Genomic DNA, 23,665 nt, shown 5'->3' on the forward strand with positions numbered 1-23,665 from the left:
GGATATATACAAAAATAATACTATCTTATTAGAATGTGGGTTGAAATGAATGTCTGAAGTACCTAACATTTAATGGCCACATACTATTTGTCAGACTCTGTATTAATTGCTTTATAAACTTTATTTCCTTTTATTCAAAGAACAACCTTTTAGACATGTACTATTATTGTCCCCATTTTACAGATTTTACAAACTAAAGCTATGCGTGCTGACCTGACCTGCCCAGGGCCACATAGTTCGTAAGTGCCAAACGACATAAAACCAATGTGTTTGTTTCCAATATTCTACTCTTAGCTATGGAGCTATACTGCTTCCTTGTATTCATAACATTTGTTCACTTATAGGGATAATATAATAGATATTTTTGTCCCACCAGAAAATATTTCAGAAATACATATCTAAATGCATGTCATCCTCTTTAAGGTAGACACTTTAGAAGACTATTCATTTATTTCAGTAATGTTGTCTTTGCTCAAGTCTATTTAGAAATCTCCTCAGGGATTTTCTACACAGTCTTAAAACTGGCCTGATTGTTGGCAAATCTTAATCATTAAGGATGAATTTTTTGCCAAAAGTAAATCCAAGCCAAATGTAGTAAACAGGATGAAAACTAAGATTTGATTACAAAGCTTTAGATGATTTGATATTTGTCTCATAAATTGACACTAATTGAAGATATAAAAGAGGAATTTCAAAGGTATTTTTGATACGATTGTATAGCCTTTAAGGAGACAGTTTTGACAAGTAACACTTGTAAAAGGTCTGGTAATTCTTTAAAAAGTCATTTTCACTAAATTAGTAGTCATAGATCATGTATAAACAGCATGAGAAATGTTCTTTTCAAAGAGTATAAAATGGGCAGCGAAGGGTAACTCAGAAACTCTGGACCAGAATCCACGTTTAGACACTAAATAACTGTTTTGACCTTAATTTTCTAAATGTCCTTTTTGTAAAATGGGGAAGGTGGCAGGAACTACCCATGATAATGATTTTGCTGAGAGAAGCTCATGAAATTGTACTTCTGTGGCCACTTAGTGCTTCGCATATAGCAAATTCTCAACAAATGTTAGCTATTGTATACCATTTCACTTTCAAGAACTATCCCATATTCCTGGAGAACATCTCAATGTTGTAGTTATCTAATGATATTTTAAAAGATGTTTTCTTTTCTGTCAGTTTCATGCTTCCAAACAGTTATTTTATGTAAAGTATTTAATATGTAAAGTAAATATAAACATATTTATGGTTGTATGTTTATTCAGTTAATATGTCTTATACCAAGAAGTCTTACATGTTGTACTGCTAACTATATTATCCTTGTCAGTGTTCTGTATAATATTGTCTTTAGATACACTTTTATGGGGGTATTCTTAATGGATTTCATCAGACTTATGAAAGTAATGACACACACATTTGCCCAGAATAAGTCTCCAAGATTTTATTTTTTAGTTACCTCAGACATCTTCTAAATTGTTTATTCATTATATAATCTTAAATTTAAGGGAACTGTGCATAAATATGTTGAATTAGTGGCTTCCTATTAGATCCCAGTGAACTCCTCTTAAATCAGTGCTCTTATCTGTGTAGCATATGCGCAGTTGTGATGTTGTGAAAGTTTGTCTTTACATCACTCTCTTCCCTATACTCACGTTCAGCAGGCTCTGCTTTCATTTTGGCATGCTCCACTCACCCAGCAGCAATTTTTACAATCAGTAATAGCTGTTTCACGAGTGGCTTCTTTCTCCTTTGGGCCTTCCACTGATGCGACCTACAAGGTCCTTTCATCCCTCAGCCGCCCCTTTATGTCCCCGGAATTCTTTCCAACTATGTTCTATCAGAGGAGCCGGCCACTTCAGCCGCCTAATCCATGACACGGTATCAATGTGCAACCACTTTAAATGAACCTCTCTTCAAAAAAGTTTTCTGAAAAGAATTCATAATCCGAAGGAGTATCCATGCTTCCATAGATACCCTGCTGTGTTGGTCAGAAAGTGTTTTAGGGAGCACTTTCAGTGTGTCTCAGGTCCCTCCTGCCAGCAGCCACTCCATTTGTCCACACAGATCTAAGCTTTGGATGCAAGTAAATGGGAAACCTGACTCTTACTTGAAGAAGCAGTTTTGTTTCTGAAAATGTTGAGATTGAAAGATGAACTCTCTATCAGCAAAAGATTAAGATACTCCTTGAAAATTTATACACTTAAAAAAATTGTACATTGTATTACCTGTTCCTTTGGTCTCTTTTTCTATTACCTGTTTGCAATATGAGGCATGCAGCCACTGTATGTCCCTTGTGCCATAGTGACTATGTTGTCAATCAGACTTACCCTGTGTGCTCTCCCTTCTGCCCCACCAAAGTCACCAGAGGTATAATTATTGTTTATCCAGAAATGTCTCGAACAGGGTTTAAGAACTCTTTAAAGAGAATATGTGCCACTTGTTGGATGAAAGAGAATTTGAAAGGGTTGGGGAGAGGTTTAGGGTTAGAGGGCAAATTTCATTCTGCCTTCTATCTCTTCTATTAAATCACAGATAAAGCATCTTCCTATGTGCAAAGACAGGGTACATAAACAAATATTTCCCAACTTAGTGTAGTCTTAAATCTGTAAATAAAGAGTATCTATATCAAATGGAATGCATTTTATATTGAAAATTATCACTCAAGATTCGGAATGAAGAAATAAGATTCTAAGTAAAAGATTTTGAACACTACTAAAGTAAGAAACATTCTACAACATTCTTATTCCTTTTGACCCCTTTAGCAAAGGCTAAAGAGCTAGTCAACAGATTTCCTCCCAACTATTCCATTTACTTCCTTTCTTCCTTCCAGCTGGCTTTCTTTTCTTTTCTTTTTTCTTTTCTTTTCTTTTCTTTTCTTTTTTCTTTCTTTCTCCTTTCTTTTTCTTTCTTTCTTTTCTCTCTTTCTCTTTCTTTCTTTCTTTCTTTCTTTCTTTTTCTTTCTTTCTTTCTTTCTTTCTTTCTTTCTTTCTTTCTTTCTTTCTTTCTTTCTTTCTTTCTTTCTTTCTTTCTCCTTCCTTCCTTCCTTCCTTCCTTCCTTCCTTCCTTCCTTCCTTCCTTCCTTCCTTCCTTCCTTCCTTCCTTCCTTTGTCTTTACTGTTTCCTCTCTTCATTTTCAGTTTTAAATTCTTTATTATCAGTTGTGAACTCAGTAAAGCTACACACACGCACACACACACACACACACACAACTGGTTAACAGGATTTTTCCTTTGTGTTGGAAAATTACATTTTCTGTTTCAGAACCATAGGGTATTATTATTTTTTGATGTATCAGAATCACTTCAAAATAAAACACCATCACTAAAGGAGCTTATTTCTAAACAATTGACGATGCATGTTATAGATAATATGGTCACAGAATAACTTCTATGATTTTTTTTTGTTATTAATCACTGTAATTACTCTTTGATTGCAATGATGATTAACTTACAATGAATAAGGTGTGTGCTTGTGTTGGTTATATAGTACTTATGAAGGATTTATGTTCATGCATCCACACAGTCTCATCTCATCCTTACATAGCTGTGAGATTCTAGTCTGTGTAGCCTATGGCCACAAAATAAACTCACCCACAGGAGAATAAAGCCTGTGGTTTCTCTCACATTATCACTGGGCTATAACCTCTTAAACTCCGCAGGTCAGTGATGATTAATTGAGCATTCTAAAACTTGGTGAATGTGTATGCTCTACGCTCTCATACTTCCCATAATAAGCACTATCTGTATTGTTTTAATGACTATCCTGAAGAGTTCGCTCAAGCCGTTTTATCACATTTCAAGCTGTATTATTTAGCATCTTAAACTTAAGAAAAACTAGAGAATGATATTTTTCTGGCTTTTCACTGGTATTCGGTGACACTTATTTTCCAGTCTACATAAGATAATTAAAATAAATGAACTACTCAACACAGTAGTGTTTAATTATAGCAAACAATACATTTTAAAAGGTAAAGTCTATAGTTGTGTGCATATGCTCCCTTTCATCTTTTGGGAGTTGGGATCACTAAGTGTTAGTTTTCTTGTTACTGTAGAGTAGGAGACCTGATCCTCCTCACAAAACAGGGCTCCTTGTGAGGATGTTAACAGCCTAGCTCAAAGAACAGTTCATGAAAGTGCCTCAGAGTCACCTAGGTGCCTGCTACAATACAGATTCATGGGCCCCACCCCAGGTCCACTTAGCTGCAATCTCAGGAATCTGCATTGTAACAGGCTCCTCAGGTGCTTCTTGCATAGCAATTTTTTGCATGCCACTCTCTTAAGGTGAGGGGAAGCATAAGACCCACAGGTCTCTCTAATGCCATAACTTTTTGTTCTCTCCATTTGTTATTAACTCCTGTTCTCTTCACTAATGTTAACAAATATTGGGGAACTTTTAAAGTCATGAGAACCTTTCAAGATAGTAAGATAAATCTTGATTCAAAATTGTAAACAAGAAAAAAAGACATGTCACAAATATTCTGCCTGTTGAAATTAGAAAACCAGTTAAGCAATATGGAAACCTAATTATCTCAAATTTCTGTACAATTCTTCATCTTTACTTAATTGAGGGATAGCCATTATCTTCTCTTGGATGGAATCTGTTCACTGGGTCCTGATACCTCTGCAAAACCTGTAATGGGCTTCAAATCCAGGGACCTCTACCACTGGTGATAAGTAACTCCCAAACATTTTCATCCTTCAGTGACTACCAGCTGCTGTGAGCCCAGACTCCATGAAACTGAGACTGGCACTGGTCATAGTCACTTGAGGAATGTGGCTTCTCTGTTAAGAGATTCTCAATCAATGCATATGTTCCTTATGACCTCAGTAATCATCTCAATCTGCCAAGCAGTCATAAAGGGCCTGCACACCTTTGCCATCGTTGTCAACAGAGTGATCCATATCTTAGGTCTTTAACCTCTTTTATATTAAGATTTTTAAAAAAATACATTAATCGTGTTTTAGTTCTGTCCTTGTGAATATAAAAAAGCAATAATAAATGATTATTGCTATTGCAAAAGTATTGCTTTAGTTTACAAGTTTTCCTTAAAAATATTGAACTCCCCAACTGTATTTATCCATTCTTTCAATCCATTTATTTACCATACATAACCTAAAGCAGACATACTGTACTAGGATTCAAATATTTTTAATACTGTTTCTTGTTCCAACATTTTCCTGACCTAAACAAATACATTATCATGCTGGCTTATAGTAGTGTGTGTGGAGAATAGCTTTCTAAGTTTAAAAATTGTCCCCTCGTTGTATAAAATTAAAAATATTAAATGACCATTCAGTACTTTTTGTCAATTTAGCATTATAGTGCATACTGCAAAATTTAAAGCTTTATGTCATAATATAATTTTGAGAATGAGACTTTTTGTATTATGTTACTAGGGTCCCCAAGTGGAAAAAATATGGCCTGCTGCTCTGGAGTGTATTGCAAAGTGATTTTGTTTTGCCCACTGACTTCACAGGCTAGATACCGTGTCAGTTTTAATTACTTGGAATGCCTACATGGCGAGCTACTTATAGCAATAGGGACAGGGTGGGGCATGTCATTGCAGACAGGAACCCGCCAATAATGGTCCAGATTCCTTTTGAGACTTCCTCACATGAAACAGAGGAAATGTCTTTCATTGGGTATCTAAAACTTCCTTTCCTACCATGTGTACAAAATGGGCAAAAAGACCCATCCATTCATTAGCCTCACAGAGGTTAAGTGACTTGTTTCCAGTCACAAAATTACTTTGCAGTGAAACAAGAGTCTAACTCAAACCTTCCTTTTTTTTTTTTTTTTTTTTTTTTGAGAGGGAGTCTCGCTCTGTCGCCCAGGCTGGAGTGCAGTGGCGCGATCTCGGCTCACTGCAAGCTCCGCCTCCGGGGTTCACGCCATTCTCCTGCCTCAGCCTCCTGAGTAGCTGGGACTACAGGCGCCCGCCACCGCGCCCGGCTAATTTTTTGTATTTTTAGTAGAGACGGGGTTTCACCGTGGTCTCGATCTCCTGACCTTGTGATCCGCCCGCCTCGGCCTCCCAAAGTGCTGGGATTACAGGCGTGAGCCACCGCGCCCGGCCTAACTCAAACCTTCCTACTTCTGCTCTGGTGCTCTTTGAAGAACACTCTGTAACTCTAATGAGGAAGCCTTTATGATCCTTCAGAAGCAGACAAGGGACGAGTCACTCATTTTCACTAAAACCCCTTTGGGATGCAGGGCAATGATTAAACTTACTTGAAAGTCTTGTGATTTTGCACATTTTCCTTTGACACTCCTATCTTTCAAATTGCTAGAAATGGATGTTATTTACTGACTACTTTGCTTGCAATTGATTTGCATACTGTTACTGCATATTGTTAAATGGTTTGTTGATTAATGACTAATGTTGATTTGGACTAAATGTAATGGAATAAGCAAATATATTTTCAAATTTAGATATACAATTTAGTTGCTAAAAAGTGTTGTTAGTCATAAAAATGTTGATTATTTTAGATCAATCCCTTGCAGGAGAACCCTGGCCACAATTTCCTCCCATATTTTTTTTCAATTTTTAAGCTTTACCCCTTCTCTTTTTCTTATTAATTTGCATGTCTGGGTTTTCAAGCTAACACTTCCTATGAGCAAGTACTGTTCCAAAGCCCAGGACTAAGATAAATTCTTATAAATTCAGAATGTGGTATATTTCAACTAAACAGTTTCTTTTCTGGAGATCCAGAAGACAAATATTTGGCTTGAATATTAATATTTTCATGACCTTGACTGGATCAATATATTGTACAAATATTATCTACAAATTATATAAATATACAATATTTACTAATATAATTAATACTTTTAGAATTAATATAAGATAGTTATATATACACACAGACAAGCTAGTCAGTTGTTAAGTCAGTTATATGAACTATATAATGTATTATGCACTTAAATATATACATATGCTTATGTGTTAGTATATTTTGTGTTTTTAATTACTTTCAATCTTAAAACCCTATATTCCAACCTATATTTTTGATTTCTACATTTATCTTCTAAATATATATATTACCTTTGATTTTTTTTTATTTCTGATATTTCATATACATTCACAAGTATTTCCAGTTTGGAAATCCTTTTAAAAGGTAAAACGAATAAAAAATGTTTGTACCATAGATGTTTTAGTACATTTATAGTCTTTGTATTTTTTAGAACTACATTTTAATATGCTGTGATAAAAATGTGTATTTCTCTAACAAGGTATTGTTTGGTAACTGAAAAGTGTTCTTCAAAGGAATGTAATTCACATTAATTTTCCATGTGATCATTGTTACTTATAATTTAATAGTCAACATGTTTAAAGTCTAATTAGAAAAAAAATCACTGGATATTCAGTTGGGAAACAGACCGAAGTCTGTATCTACATAGCCACCTTGGTGACCTTTGGTAAATTTCATTTTTGTTCTTTGATTTCATTTTCTTTGAAAATGAGAAGCTGAAAGCTTTAAAGCTTTCTTCCCATAACTCTGAAATAGTTTATGAGCTTAAAAGAAAATAGGACTAAAAGAAATGTGTGGGCATTATTACCTGGCTGCCCAGTATTTTCATGGACACAGACTTGTAACATACTCTGAAAGTTCCTTTAAGGAAAATAACTCTGTAGATACGAATAGCAAGGGAAAAGAGATCAATAAGAAAAAGAAGGGGAAATGAGTTAATGACAGGGGAGGAGAAGTAGGCAGTAGAAATGATTCCCCACTTACTTGTGTTTTATCTATAGTCTAGTTATTCCTATTTGAAACCTACTGGCACCAGGTATTATCAACAGGGATGAGTAATATGTAATTTTTATCTTTACTGGGTTACATTTGGCACATGGACAGTTGACAGCTGTCAGTCAGGTGGCTGGTCAATGAGGAGATACATATAAAGCTGCCAAAATATTTTGTTGCTTTAAATACTTACAAGTAAATCATTTTAGCTGGAAATTTTGTTGCATTGAAATTAAATAGGCTGATATTTAAAATATAATTAATTGAAGTTAATTACTGGTAGAATCAAGATTTTCCCTATTAATATGTAAGGTTAAATAACATGTTTTTCCAAGTGTCTTTCTGAAACAGGAAAACAATTTTTCTCCACTGTAAATAAGCTGTCTTTAAGATAGGAAGATATCTCGCAAATAATGCTTGAAATGCCTATGTTTTAATGTTAAATATTTAGAGCAGGTGTAAATCAATGCTACTTTAAACTCCAATATTTTATTAAAATAAACCATTCCCATATATTGAGGGAGTTGGCATAGTTTTTTGGTTTTTTTTTTTTTGTGACACAATGTTGAAGATTTATTAGAAAGGACAAACATAGCTACATGGTGGACAAGAATTTACAGCTTCTCATAATGAAAAGAAAAAAAATAATGTGATTTTAGATTAAATCTACAATTCAGGCACAGTTAAAATGATAAATTTAGTTATTTTGAAATACTTGAGCTATATCTAACATTATTTCCAGAAGATTCATTTATACTTAGATAATTGACAGAGTCATAAACAATAGTTTGACAGAAGCTTTTGGTTTGCTTATACTTAATGACAATGTAATAATTATAGCCAATGGTAATGCACGTGAAAACTTAACAAATATAATTCTGAAGTTGAAATAAGAACACATGTTGTTCAGTTTTGCAGTAACCATCATCTTTAAAATAAATATTGTGATTGTTTAGGAATGTAGCATTTAACAGACTAGAAAAATAAAAGTAAAATTTTCAAGTGCATGAAATACAAACTAATTCTTTAAGAGACTAATGAAGTTATTCTAAAAATTTAGCGACTACAGTTACTCAGGTGTCTGAATCAATATAATGAAACATAATGAAGCATGACAAAATATATGAAAGTAGCAGCTTAATCGCAATAAATACATATATATTTTTAAATGGTTTAATAATTTGAAATATAACATACATGTAACAATTTATAATAAAAAGTATATTTGGGTTTAATGTTTTAAAATATGGGTTCATTAAAATGTTTGTGGATAACTATGTTTTTAAAATATTAGATATTTTGCTTGGGTGGAGTAGTTCTGATAATTTTTTAAACCACAAATATTTCACAATTTTCAACAGTAATTACGACAGTTTAAAAGAGTGTGTTAGTTATACATTTGTGGCATATCCATGTCGTCATTGATTTAAAATTTATTTCAGATACAGCGGTCATTATTTCTTTTCCACTATACAATCATGTATAAAGGATGTAGATTGAAAGTTATTTATGGGATCATCAGAATAAAACAATTGCCTCATAGTATTAGTAATTTATATTGGTAGGAGTCTTTTCTTTCTTAAGCACCAATTCTACCCCCCACAGCCTAGAAAATTGATTTTATGCATAATAATTTATAACATTCTTGATCAATGTATACTGTTGTTTCTGTTAAATTAATTAGCCCATGTTGCTTGTGAATATGGAATTTGGTTATTAAAATGGTTTCATATGTTTACTATGTATAGGCTCTAGCTTTGAGCTGCTTACTTGCTTAAATAAATGTTTTCAATTTACTATAATACAACAATTTGTAGAAAAATGCTGTGAAGCATAGTTAAAAGAATGAATCCCTGAAATAGAATCACTTTTTAAAAATATGTCCTAACATGTGGTCTCATTTTTTCATGTTTTGCATTAATTAAAATCCTATTCTGAAGAAAATATTTTTGCCTAAACTTTTGAATTCACAAAATAAAAATAAAAAATATATAAATATACTAATTTTGGAAATCAATGATGTAAAAACCTGCTTTAATACTGTCTTATTGTTAATTTCAGAGATTTTTCTCAAAAGACACTCTTTGTAAAGTAATGAGAAAATATTGCCACTTTTAATTATTAAATAATATTTACTATAATACGATTTACTTTTATTTAATTATTAAACATGCAATATATTTTAAATTATTTAATTATACATGCAATATATGTTTTAAAAATGTATTAAAATAAAGTTAATTGCATATTCTCTCTATTCATGTTCTTGTAGCATGCACACATTTTAAAAAGCCAGTACATGTAATTTTCGAAAACAGTGTGTACCACCATTGCACCTTTTTATTTGGGAGATTTATTAGAAAATAGCTTTTTATTCAGAAAAGATTATGACAGAATTAGATAATTAGATAAAAGAAGACTAAAATATGTGTTAAATCATGTAACATTATAAATGTAATTAACTCTTCATCTTCCAAAGATTGAAAACAGTAATGAAAGAGACCAATATTTAAAAATGGAATCTTTTTTAAAACCTAAAAAAAGAAAAAAAAACTAAAAAATTATTATATGCTAACAGCTTTACTTTCACACCAGGCAAATCCACTGTTGAGTGAGTTGGCTCTGATTCCAATGGTCTCATCAACTTTGTGAACACAGGTACCTCAGTGGTGCCTCTTTCAAGACAACAACATTAACTTTTAGAGATTAAAAAATATATTTTGGCAATTGAAACTCACCAGTGCCTTTCTGCTTCTCCAGGAAGTTGTACCCGTCAGCACCTGCTGAGGGCTTTGTTGTCCAAATCCTGACAGGTAAAAAAATTCCTGTAGAATAAAGCCAGACCAGCTGGCTTTGAAGAGAAACCCCCCAGTTTGGGCTGCGTTTGCCTCCTCTCCTTTTCTATGAAGACCGAGGCTTTGCCCCCTTGATCGTCAAGCCGTGAGATGCGTGATCTCTCTGCACAAGTGTCTGGCAGGCCGAGGTGCACCTGTTTCTGTCACTCTGGAGTAAATTTAGCTGTAAAGGTATCACTGACAACCAGACCTTTGTCAGTGCTGGCGAAAGAACACAGAATTGCTTCCCTCCCCTCCCCCCTCCCGACCCCCTATGCTGCTAGTTCCAATGGAAAATATCCAATCGGAAGTCTATCCAAAAATCATTCCTAAAAAATGAAATTGCTTTCATATGGTATAAAAAAGTAAGTTTCCTCATTTCAAGCAGATTTTAAAATTACATTTCCAAGAATAATCTTGGAACAAGACAAGTTTTCGTTCAATTAATTGTGGCTGGAAACTTTTTAATGGAAACGTAGCACATACTTACTTCATTTCAGGTTATTAAACTGTGTTAAGCATTAAAGTTATTTGCCATTCTTTGCTGCAACTCATTTGTTCTTTTCGAGTCTAAGAAATATTAGAAGGTTAAATAACTTATCACATAGGAGGGATTAATCATGCTACCAAAATTAGAATGTGTGTAGTTCTGAGGGACTGGATGTCAAAATTGTATGCTGATAGCACTAAAACCATTGGGAATCTAGGATGCCACTAGAACATGTAAAATGGCAGCTAAGGTCTGTGCAATCCCTTCATGTTTAGAAACTGGCTAAAGCTTGAGTTCTCTTATCTTTTGGTTAAGGTAAGGACATTTATCATTTATGTGAATGTTTTAGACTAATTTCTTTATTAGTGGTTTGAGAAATATTCCTTTTGAGGAAAATAGAGAGGCAAGCAATATTCATTAATATGTCTGACATAAATAAACTAGTTAAGATATATACAGCAATCCAAGGAGTAACATCCTTAGCCAAAGCATTCTGAACTTCTGCCTTAATAATTATGATTTCTTAAGTGGAGTTAAAAAGAGTTGTACGGAGTACCTGTTCTACTATATTATTGCTGTTTACAGGAGTTGGGTGTGATAGAAAAGGAAAGCTGGGTCAAAATAAAAAATGCTTTGTAAAATAAACAAAGTTCCTATTTACTTACTATGTATAAACAGCCACTCACCAAGCCTCATTTCTCCACAGGGCACCACTTTCAGATAAAAACATAGACCTGAATGGCATCATCCAGTATCCAAGGAAACCATGTAAGTACCTCTCTCACTGTGTACTTCTGTTATTCAGATTTTAAAAGCTAGCTGAGTACTGAATAAGTGAGTGTTTTTATTTAGTAATTATAAGGGAGGTACTTTTTAGAAGCCTGCTAAAAAGAAACGGGTTCTTGATCGTTACGTGCGTCATACCAAAACTCTCATGTTTTCATCATATTTCATAAAATTATGTGTTTAGTCCCAATCTCTCCATCAATTCTCATTCTTAGGTACAAAATAGCTACTCAAAGTCCTAATGAACTGGAAGTTTCAAACTTTTCCAAGACCCAAACAATGTTTCAAAGTCCTTGTGCCAGGAGTACTTTCTTAATTGTAGTTAAACTTGTTAAATTTAAAAAATTAAGAAAAAATTCCTTGGAAAATAACGGTTTACTGGTAAACATTTATGGCAATTTATTTGGCTGTAGGCTTGCTTGAAGAGTGAGCAAGTGAGCAAAGAGACAAGATTACATGTTTAAACTGAGAAAAGTATCTTGAAAGTAAGTGTAATGACCAAGATGCAAAAATCTGTTTGGGGATATGGTTGGGAGGTTGGCACATTATTTTATTTCTCCCTTTCCCCAAAACTAATGTACATTTCTGCAGCTAATATCAAGGTTCTAATTCATGTTCAGGAGTTATGAAATCTACTGTGGAAATTTAGTTTCTAAACAACATGCTACTCTGGGGAAAGACATTCCTAAAATATTTGAAATTTCTACTATTTCCTTACTTGGACTTTATTTTTATTTTTATTTTTGTGTTTGTACTATCTACTTTTAAAATTAAATTATTTTCAATATGAAATGATTTTTCGTTATTGTTTACATACCTTTTCACAAAATACTTAACATTTTCTATATACTCATGTAATTATAGACATCGTTTTTCACCTTCTAAATTCACTGTGTGATTTACCTAGTCTTTAAATGCAGACATATTACATTTCATCGAAGGTGGTTTGAGAGTTTTTCATATATATATTGTTTTACTTTTGTCACTCGTGTGTATTTCTACTTTTCCTCCGCAGTATGGCTCCTTGCTAAGCATAAACGGTAGAGATTATCTCACAGTTTCTCTGAAGAATGAGAGAGATCCTTCATGTTCAATAACTAACTGCAGGAACATTTCACTTTATCACATAATTATGTCAAATTCTATTGTTTATGCATTTGCATATTTCTGCCTTTTAATATATGTTACCTAATGCATCTTTCTAAATTGAGAAAAGTTGTGTCAGACTAAGGAATTCGCTGGAACTTTGGAAGGGCCTCCTCACCCAATAAGAAGACTTGGCTAGGAATTGGATTTTTTATGTAACTTATAAACTTCACAAATGTGGAGGTTGAGGCCAAAAGTGCTACCTTCTAAAGTAGGAATTCCTTGCTGCATAACAAAGGTAGGCTTTTGCTGAGTAAAGTTGGAAGCAGAGAGGGCTTAGAATAGATGTTTATAAAGAAAGATTTGAAGGAGAAGGCAAAGTAATGTTATAATTCACTATCCTGAGGAAATGAAATCTTTTGAAATTCATTATCCTTGTAATACAAGGAAAATGAAAATCTATAGTACAGTGCTCATGGCACAATTTTAACTGTTTACATTAAAATATAAATGTTTCCAGAAAAAAATTTAAATTTGACATATTTAATGAAACCTCCTATAACAAAAGGAAAATTGCTATAGAAATAGATTATACATATGTATATATACACATTTATGTATATATTTGAGATTTTCCATTCATCAGTAGTAGCCTCTCTAATGTAGACCAACTTTGTTCAGTAGAACTTTCTGTGATAATGGACATGTTCCATAGTTGCACCATCCAATATGGTACTCACTAGCCATATGTGGCTATTGAGTACTTGAAACATGGCTAGTGCAACAGAGAAACTTAATTTTGAATTTTATTTACATTTAATTAATTTAAATATAAATAGCCCACATGTAACTAGTGGCTACCATATAAACAACCTAGTTCTGGTCTAGATCACTTAGAAATGTGAAGAGAGTCAAATATGTACAGATTTGATATCACTATCAGTTATTATCTGTATATCAACTACCATTGACCATAACTAAAATCATTAATGCCTGAAGAACTGTGCTCCAACATTAATTTAGCAGGAGTTTGAGAAATACTGTCATGTGATAGGCCAAATTGTAAAGAGTACTATTTTGTTTTCATCAGAAATTAAATACCCTCTTGCAGAGATTTTCTATTTCCTTTGATATTCTGTCATACAATATAATTTTTTACGTTTACTTTAATATTTGAATTATCATTACAGTAGGATTTCTTTATGATACTTTCTCAGAGATGAATGCTTTTCATATGGTCGATAGGAGTACATCATAAAATTGCTTTATAAGCCTGGGATAGCAACTTTTAAAATGGCCCATTGTAAACAAGACTACATGAAAAAGATAAATACACTAATGAAAATTCTAGCTATAGGGACAAGTATTTTTTAAAGTTTAATTATAATTGGCAGGGCATAGTGGCTCATGACTATAATCCCAGCACTTTGGGAGGCCAAGGTGAGTGGATCATCTGAGGTCAGTAGTTCAAGACCAGCCTGACCAATATTGGTGAAACCCTAGCTCTACTGAAAATACAAAATTAGCTGGGCGTGGTGGCAGGCGTCTGTAATCGCAGCTGCTTGGGAGGCTGAGGCAAGAATATCACTTGAACCTGGGAGGTGGAGGTTCCAGTGAGCTGAGACCATGCCATTGTACTCTAGCCCGGGCACCAAGAGTAAAAGTAAAACTCCATCTAAAAAAAAAAAAAAAAAAGAAAGAAAGAAAGATAGAAAGAAAGAAAAGAAAATGAAGAAGTTTTGTTACCATTTCTACAATACAACTTGGCAAATAATTCCAAAAATGTAATCGGTCTCAAAAAGTGCTCCCTAGCCTTGTTTCTCCAAAAGCTGATTCTCCTCCAAAGCACACATCAGAGTTTAAATCTCTCATGACCTTTTCAGGCATTTAGTGAAATTGATCATTAGCATTTGTGATGATACTTTTATAATAATGCTAGGCAGTAATATTATAGATGGGATAATTGACTGTAAAATAATATTGAAAATTTTAAATTTGTATAGCTTTTAAAAGTCAGTAAATTCATATCTTGAATGCTGATTATTTGTAGTACATTGAACCCTAGAGACTCTGGGAAATACTTTTTTAAATGGGAGACATCCATCCTTTTAGGAACTCCATTTATTAGACCTGGGCATGTTATTTTGGAAGGATTGGATTCAGATGAGCGTGAGAGAAGAGACTTCCTTTGGCAGAACCTTGGACAAGCTACTCAGTGTTCCTTCTGCAGCAAAACAGTAGGATTCTGGATAAAACATACTTTCTAATGAATTATTTGACTTCAGAAAACTTTTTTAACTTCTCTAGAGATCCCTTTCCCTTGCCTTAGAATGAAAAAATTAAAAAGCATTAGGTGCTGTTGAAGAGCAATAAACAAACAGGAAAAGTGGGATGGACAGTTGAATTGTATGGGTTGTATTTATTTGCAAAGATACTGTTGGAAGTATAGCAGTCACATGCTTTATTAGACTGCTCCTAAACCAAGCCTTATTTGAAACAAACAAGGAGAACCAACAACCACATTTGTAGACCCAGTTTTTTGGTGTCCTATTTTTTTTCCTTTTGGTATCTTCAGTTAAGTAGCCAACTGCTTTCATATTCCCTGATCTGTTTTCAGAAAAAGGGCCCACCCTTGCTCAGAAACCAGTGTTCTGTGTGGAGAAAACAAGGTTCTCCATGGAGAGAATCCTACAAATCTCTGATATCTGCATGTTTGAGAAACTACCTTCATTCAGACACATGGACTGTAACTTCTGAGTCCTTAACCATCACCTCAAATTAGTATGTATTTGTCTACTTTTAAGTGTATTTAACTTTTTGTTATGAAAATTAAGAATATATTAGAAAAGTAGAGGGAAAACGGTAATGAAATTTTATATATCCATACCTACCTTTGACAGCTATCATCTCATGGGTCAGCTTGTTTCATAATTGTTGTTTCCACTTTCCACTTCCACCTCAAATTATTTTGAAGCGAATCCCAGACATGACATCATTTTATCTGGTAACATTTCAGTCTTTATCTTTAAAAGATTAAGATTTTTTTAAACTTAAAAATGAACCACACCTAGAAAATTAACCACACTTAAAAAGTCAACATTTTCTTACTATTCTCAAATATACAAAACCAATATTCAACATTTTCTGGTTGTCTTCTAAAGTTTTGTATTCTTTACTATTTGAAGCAGAATACAAATAAGGTCCATACATTGTAATTGGTTAATATGTCTCCTCTTTTAATCTATAGGTTTATGCTTATTTTTCCTTGTTTCTTAAGAAACTGGATTGTTTGTGCTGTAGAGCTTTCCATAGTCTGCTTTTGCTGATGCATTGCTGCAGAGTCATTTAATGAGCTCCTCAGCCCTGTTTCTTACCTGTTAATGGGTAGTGAAGACTTGATCAAATTCATTTAGGGGATGAGGGGCAAGACTACTGGCTCTTTCTCTTTTTGTGATGTTAGCAGTTGGTGTTGATCATTGCCTATGTCTATTTATTCATTAGAGCTTGAAAATGGCAATATAACTGTCATTTCTGGTTTATTTATTGAGTGGAATGCTTCTATGAAGATAAACTAGTTTGCTAGAGTTTCAATTTTTATAAGAAAATCAGGATGGATGCTTGATTCTCTCCCTTTATCAGTTCTTAATATAGTGTGTGGTTCCTTAACATCCTCTAAAGTTTACCAATGGTTTTAAACATTTCATGCTTCAAGCTATTGCAGTTATCATACTTATGAATGCCCAGTTTGCCACATCTCTGAGTACTCAAAGTTTATCTCAGTTGGTTCCTCTGTGGTTTTGAAAGAACCTCCAGTTTTTGAGAGCTTCCAGGATAATTGATGTGACCCAAATATAACAGGCTCATCTTTAACATTTCCTTTTCAAACCTGGAATCAGGCAATTATCCAAGAAATTCTAGTTCTATTTTTTTTTTTTTTTTTTGGTCTTGGAACTAGTACTTGAAAACTGTAATCTTGAAATTAGTGAGCTCATTGCTACTGACTTTGTCCTTAATATAGGCCCTTTCAAAGGAAAAAGCTCGAAAAAATCTGTGTGTGTGTGTGTGTGTGTGTGTGTGTGTGTGTGTGTGTGTTTAATTTTAAGATTAAATACATCAGGAGCTCACGCTAATACTTCCTATTAATATACAGACCAACAGGTTTTAAATTTAGTCACATAAATCTAGTATCATATCAATGTCCTTTCTCCCCAACTGACCATCCTACAATCTTAATTCTTAATGATACTAGCGTACTTATTTGCTTATGCTACAATACACTTACAACAGGCTCAGAATAATAATACCAAGACTACTATCATCGGTAGTGATGGACACATCCTATGTACACCCTGTGTACAGCCCCCTTCTTCTCTTTCAAGATGTATGTCTTACTGAGGTTTTAAGTCATGTAGAATTGTTTCTTTTGGTGTGATTATGCCACCAGCTAGATATAGATAGATTCACTTGGCTCTTTTTGCTTTCAATTTTTGGGGATTAAAATGTTAGCTAGGAGAGACCAGAGCAGTGCATAGTCTTCCTCATTTCTCACTACTGAGGTTCTACCTAATTGCATATAAATTAAGAGATTTTCCATTCTGGCTGGTGAGAAAAGGCCTATTTCCAACCCTAGGAAGGTGCCAGGTACTGTTCTCCATATAATTATTTCAGATGCTTCTTTCCCTAGCCTTGGGTAGCTTCCTCATGCACATATCCGGATCTCTGTGACTCTCTGCAGATTTCAAGGGACTGTTGTCTGTACACCTGCTCTCTCCTGAACTCTGTCCTGTAAGCTTTAGCCACTTTATTATCCCATACCTTCAGCTCTGTTTCCTCAACTCGTGGAGTTTGCCTCCCTTGAGTTAGTTGCCCCTCCTGTGCCACTGCTAAGAAACCTTCACGGTCTTAAGCCAGAGCCATCATAGGATTCACCTCCCTCAGGGATCAACATCCTTTGTGGTCTGATAGCTCATGTCTTGACAGCCATTGTTTCGTATATTTTGTCGGGGTTTATTTTTGGTTGTTTTAGGAAGCAGGGCACATCCAGTCCCTTTCAGTCCATCTTGGCTAGAAATGGAAGTCTCCCCAGTTGTTTCTTAAAAAGTTCAGCTATAGCTTGTTAATCCAAACAGCTTCTTAATATGATGCTCAATATTTAAATTACATTTAAAATATTCTGATTGATGTGTGTTTGTCTGTGTGTAGGAAATCTTTCTGAAATACTGCTGTAGTCTTAAAACTGCCAGTGCCACTTCACGACCTCTTCTTGGCATATTTCCTCCCAACTAGGTTTCCCCCGACAGATGAGTCCTTTTTTATTTTCTGCCACTTAGAGGCAATTTTTTGGTTCACTCATTCATTTCTTTAACAGACATTTTTTGATTACTCATTATGTGTCATATGAAGTGTTGAGAATACAGTGGTGAATAAAACACCACTCATTCCCTTAAAAATGTTGCAATTTTATTTATTTATTGTTATTTATTTATTATTATTATTATACTTTAAGTTCTAGGGTACATGTGCATAACATGCAGGTTTGTTACATATGTATACTTTTGCCATGTTGGTGTGCTGCACCCATCAACTCGTCAGCACCCATCAACTCGTCATTTACATCAGGTATAACTCCCAATGCAATCCCTCCCTCCTCCCCCCTCCCCATGATAGGCCCCGGTGTGTGATGTTCCCCTTCCCGAGTCCAAGTGATCTCATTGTTCAGTTCCCACCTATGAGTGAGAACAGCAAAAGCCAAAATTGGCAATTTTATTTTCATACAGAAACTTGAACATGAATGTTCACGGCAACTTTATTTGTAATAGCCCCAAACTGGAAATGACCAGATGCCCATCAATGGGTGAATGGTTGGACAGAATGTGATATAAGCTTGCTATAGACTGCAACAATAAAGACTAGAAAACTTTTATTACGGGTAACAACTTGGATGAACCTCAAGGAAATTGTGCTGAGTGAAAAAAAAAACCTGTCTTAAAAAGATACATTACTGAATGATTTCATTTATACAACCTTCATGAAATAAAATCATCATGGAGAAAGATTAGTGGTAGCCAGGGATTAGGGAGGGAAAGGGGAGAGGGTGGGGTGTGCATAAAGTGGTAGCGCTAGGGAGTCTTATGGTGATGGTATAGTTAAGTGTCTTGATTGTGCTAGTGGTTACTCAAAGCTACACATGTGATACAATGACATAGAGCTATACACACATACACAAACAAAAATAAGTGTATGTACAGTTGGTGAAATATCTGTGGATTCTATGAAAAGCTCCATGGATTGTCAGTTTCCTGGTTTTGTAGTTTTGCAAGATGTTAACATTGAGAATGGGGACTGGATGAAGGGTGCACAGGACCTTCTTGTACATTTCTTTGCACATTTTTTGTGAATTTTTAATTATTTTAAAATAAAAAATTAAAAAATATCTTGCAATTTTGTGGAGGGTACAAAGAACTAAATAGCCAATTATAATAGCCAATTGTATACTACCTTTCACTGAAAATTTTTATTAATTTTTATTTTCTGAAATAAGAACTGGTTGTTCGCTAAATCCTTTAAAAGTTATTCTGAGAAAACATTCCAGTGTATGTCAGTAGTATAGTTGACAGAGTATGTCTCTGTCATCTTCTGTCATCATCTTGTGGTGACTATGTAGTCCAGATTTTTATTATGGCCATGGTCTTTTTTTTGGCTATCTCTGTCTCTATAGCTGAGAAAAACATTAGTTATTTCTTGTGCTTATTTCAGTAAAGGGGAAGTAATACATACATATGGAGGAATACCTTGTTCCCATTCCCAAGTCCTAAGACGTCTCTACTACTCTCATCCCTTAAAGCTTCCCTGTCAGGTCATGCTTCTATTCGCAGGACATGTATTAGCAGTAATGCACTAGCAAAATGGTTGTGTTGATTCTCCTCTACCCCAACTAAAGTAATGTGCCCTCCTTTTACAGCCTCAGTAAAATACCTTAACCATACAAGGCAAACATTTTATAAGAATGAGCATGTATTACTACAAAGCAACAGGAGGCTCATGTTCTCACAACATGTTCAAAATGTAAGCACAAAGACCCACTCCAGATTTAAATATCAATGAGTTTTGGAATACACACAGCTTTGGCTCATTTCTGGCCCTCTTCTGCCATCAGCATGTATCAGCCAAAGCTTTACTCTGACCCATTTAGAAATAGCCTTTGTATGTGAAGATGAACGCATAGTTGTAGTGGGTTTTTTTACATAGTCACTTATTACTATAGCTTATTTTAATTTAGTGACAGATTGTCATATATTCTGAGTTTTCTCAAGTTATAAAAGTTTTTTTTTTCTTTCTTGGAACTAAGTAGAATATATATTATTTCTGATATGTTGAGGGAAACTTATATTTTGGTTTTGTTCGTATTATTAGAAAAGTTACTCAATATGAATTTGTGCTCTTGTGACATTGTGACAACTCAGTCATCCTAGAATTATTAGGCTCTTTCTAAATTTCACAAATCCTTGAATAGGTGAACAAATCCTTGAATAGGTGAATTATTAGGCTCTTTCTAAATTTCACAAATCCTTGAATAGGCTGGAAATACTTTATTTTTTTATTTTTTCCCCCCAAACTCACCCCCTCTTCTCAGTGTCAGGAAAACCTCCTTGGAGTTACTACTGGACTAGGTGTCTGACTCTGTGCCTATGTGGGTTGCTGGAATATTTACCAGGCAGAAAACATTCTTGGAGTTTTTAATTTGATCTATCTCCTTGAAATAAAAATCACAAAAGTTGTGTATAGGTACCACTGGTTTGTGTCCTTTACCTTGAGGAGTATAACAGCCAATTTGAAATTACCTAGGTCTACTTTGTGAAAGTCATCAATTAGTTCTGTCTTTGGCCTCATGCTTCTTTTTAAAAAATTGATGAATTCATTGGGTCTTGGGCCATTTATTTTGAATTTTGCTAATATAGTCATAATGTACTTTACATTTAACAGGTGATTTATGGTTGATTCAATCCCAAGACTTCCTCATTTTTTGTTGTAGTCAGTTGTGTACTACTTTTCATTTAAAATGTTTATTAATTTTGATTTTCTGAAATGAAACCCAGTTTTGTGCTAAATCTTTTAAAATCATTCTAAGAAAACAGTCAAGTTTATGTATACTTGACTTAGAATATTTCTGATAGTTTGTGGTGACTCTGTGGTCCTGATTTTTATATGGCCATGATCTTTTCTGTGTCCTAGCCTTCTCATATCTCTCTCTATTGCTGAAAAAATTATTAGTTATTCCTTGTTGTTAATTATTTCTTTAAAATACAGTTGTAAGGATTCTCAAAGTTACATAACGTTCCCCAAATTCTATACTTTTTCTTTGACTTTATGATTGTACCAGTGTTAAAATGGATATACACAACCATCCTATTAAAAATATTACAAGCATTTTTGGAAGCAGTATAGTTTCCATAGATTTGGAAAGCCACTGAAAAGGATTTTTTTTTTTTTTTTTTTTTTTTTTTGGACAGAGTCTCGCACTGTTGCCTGGGCTGGAGTGCAATGGCGTCATCTCATCTCACGGCAACCTCTACCTCGCAGGTTCAAGCGATTCTCCTTGCCTCAGCCTCCCAAGTAGCTAGGATTACAGGCACCTGCCACCATGCCCGGCTAATTTTTTTTGTATTTTTAGTGGAGATGGGGTTTCACGATGTTGGCCAGACTGTGAAGAAGTATTTCTTTTAAAGTTGCCTAAATATTCTTGAATGGTTGATTTTGGAACAAGACTTGCATAGCCACCACTATAATCCCTCCAGTTTATAAAGAGAAGGCATTTGCCCCATCTTCCTTGCCTCCTCTGCTTCTGCCTGAACAAAAGTGTGCTGAATCTACTTCCACCTGCAGCAAAGCTATCAGTCCCTGGACCAAACTCAACAATAGGAAGCATATTTGGAGGCTTTGACTCTCTTTTCTTCTTTGGGTACATATAGTGGCCCTGCTACTACTGCTGGGCTCCCGTGTTACTGCTCATTCTGAGCTGGAATCTGTGCAGTTCACTAGATCTGGGAGGCCATGATTCCGAATTATATCTCAGGGGCCAGTGTGCTCTATAGACATGGAAATTGTCCCCTTCTGTCTACGCGGGACTAAGCCTCTGCTAAGTTTCCTTAGATCTTTGGATGCTGTCACTTTGCTCTAATTCCACTCTGTGGTGTTTCATGAAATAGGATCAGATCTGATGATGGCCACCATCTGCCTGATATCTAAGTATTCCTGATAGTTACTGCTACTTCTGCCTGATATGATGCCCAATTACTTACAGCTGCTTGCATGACTTCAGCGCTCTTTCTGCCCTTTGAATATAGTGCCTTTCTGTCTTACGGATCTGTGTATGTCAGTTGTGAATAGTTTCTGCAGTATATTTGTGATCCCAAATGTGTGTCCTGGCTAGTATTGCTAAACGTCCCTTGTGCTTCACACCTGTATCAGAGAGAAGGGCCTCAGACATAATGAGTCTTTCCAGACTCTGAAGGGTGGCATCTCACTGATTGCACCACAGTATGAGGCTCATTCACCCTCTTGTCTCTCCATAGCTCTTCTTGGTTCCAAAAAGCTATCTTGGTAGCTCACGATAATAAAATCATCAAAATAAGGATTAAAACAAAGGGACGTAATAAAAAAGGGGTAGGATAAAACTAAACCAGAAAACAAGGACCCTCCCTCAAAGATCCTGCAGTTGAATAACTTGAATTTTAGGCTCACCTTTCTGCCAACTGGAGCAAAAGAGAGGCATAGAAATGATGCCACCTACTATCAGATGAGAGTGGGGCAGGAGATTCCAGTTCATCAGGAGAAACGTTTATGTTTCTCCTAGCTTTGGGGAAGCATGTGTTGAGTAGTTCATTATTTTTATATCAGATAATCATATTAAAATACCAGCATGATATACTTCAAAAATTATTATTCTTCACAATGCCTTTAGACATGCACTAATCCAAGAGAAATATGATGTGAGTCACATATATAATTTAAAATTTTCTAGTATCCACAGTAAAAAGTAGAAAGATATATGTGAAAATAATTTAATAATATATGCATTCTAGTCAATATACCCCCAAATCTTATTATATAACAGGTGATCAATATAAAACTATTGACATATTTTACATTATTTAAAAAATAAGTCTTTGGGCTGGGCATAGTGGCTCATGCCTGTAATCCCAGCACTTCGGGAGGCCAAATTGGGTGGATCACGAGGTCAGGAGATCAAGATCATCCTGGCTAACACAGTGAAACCCCGTCTCTACTAAAAATACAAAAAAAAAAAAAAAAAGAAAAGAAAAAAAGAAAAATTAGCTGGGTGTGGTGGCACGTCCCTGTAGTCCCAGTTAGTCAGGAGAGTGAGGCAGGGGAATCATCTGAACCCGGGAGGCGGAGGTTGCAGTGCGCCGAGATTGTGCCACTTCACTCCAGCCTGGGCAACAGAGCGAGACCTTTGAAGTGCAGTGTGTATTTTACACCAATGGCACAACTCAGTTTGGGAAAGTTACATTTCAAGTACTCAATAGTCACATATGGTCAGGGGCTACTGTATTGCACAGTATGGCCTTAGACAATGGGGTAAGTGGTGCAACAGTAGGAGGGCAACTCCTGATTGTTAAAATATTCTTGTGATACTTTCAGTCTTGAGATTCCTCAGCTACAATTACCATCAGGAACCTTGAAAGGAAATTTCTTCAGTGTTCTTC

General features: G+C 34.8%; 1 protein-coding gene across 14 annotated transcripts in view; it reads right to left on the reverse strand.

The window, feature by feature from the left end:
• The window catches only part of MEF2C (myocyte enhancer factor 2C), a 184,335-nt gene extending 173,688 nt beyond the window's left edge, over positions 1-10,647 (reverse strand). For all 14 annotated transcript variants that reach the window (XM_073993801.1, XM_073993789.1, XM_073993781.1 and 11 more), the window contains exon 1: positions 10,481-10,647. The gene's annotated coding sequence lies outside the window, so the exon portion shown is untranslated. The remainder of the gene's footprint in view (positions 1-10,480) is intronic.
• Positions 10,648-23,665: the final 13,018 nt, after the last annotated feature.

The sequence above is a fragment of the Macaca fascicularis genome, chromosome 6, assembly GCF_037993035.2.
Source record: "Macaca fascicularis isolate 582-1 chromosome 6, T2T-MFA8v1.1".
NCBI classification, from domain to species: Eukaryota; Metazoa; Chordata; class Mammalia; order Primates; family Cercopithecidae; genus Macaca; species Macaca fascicularis.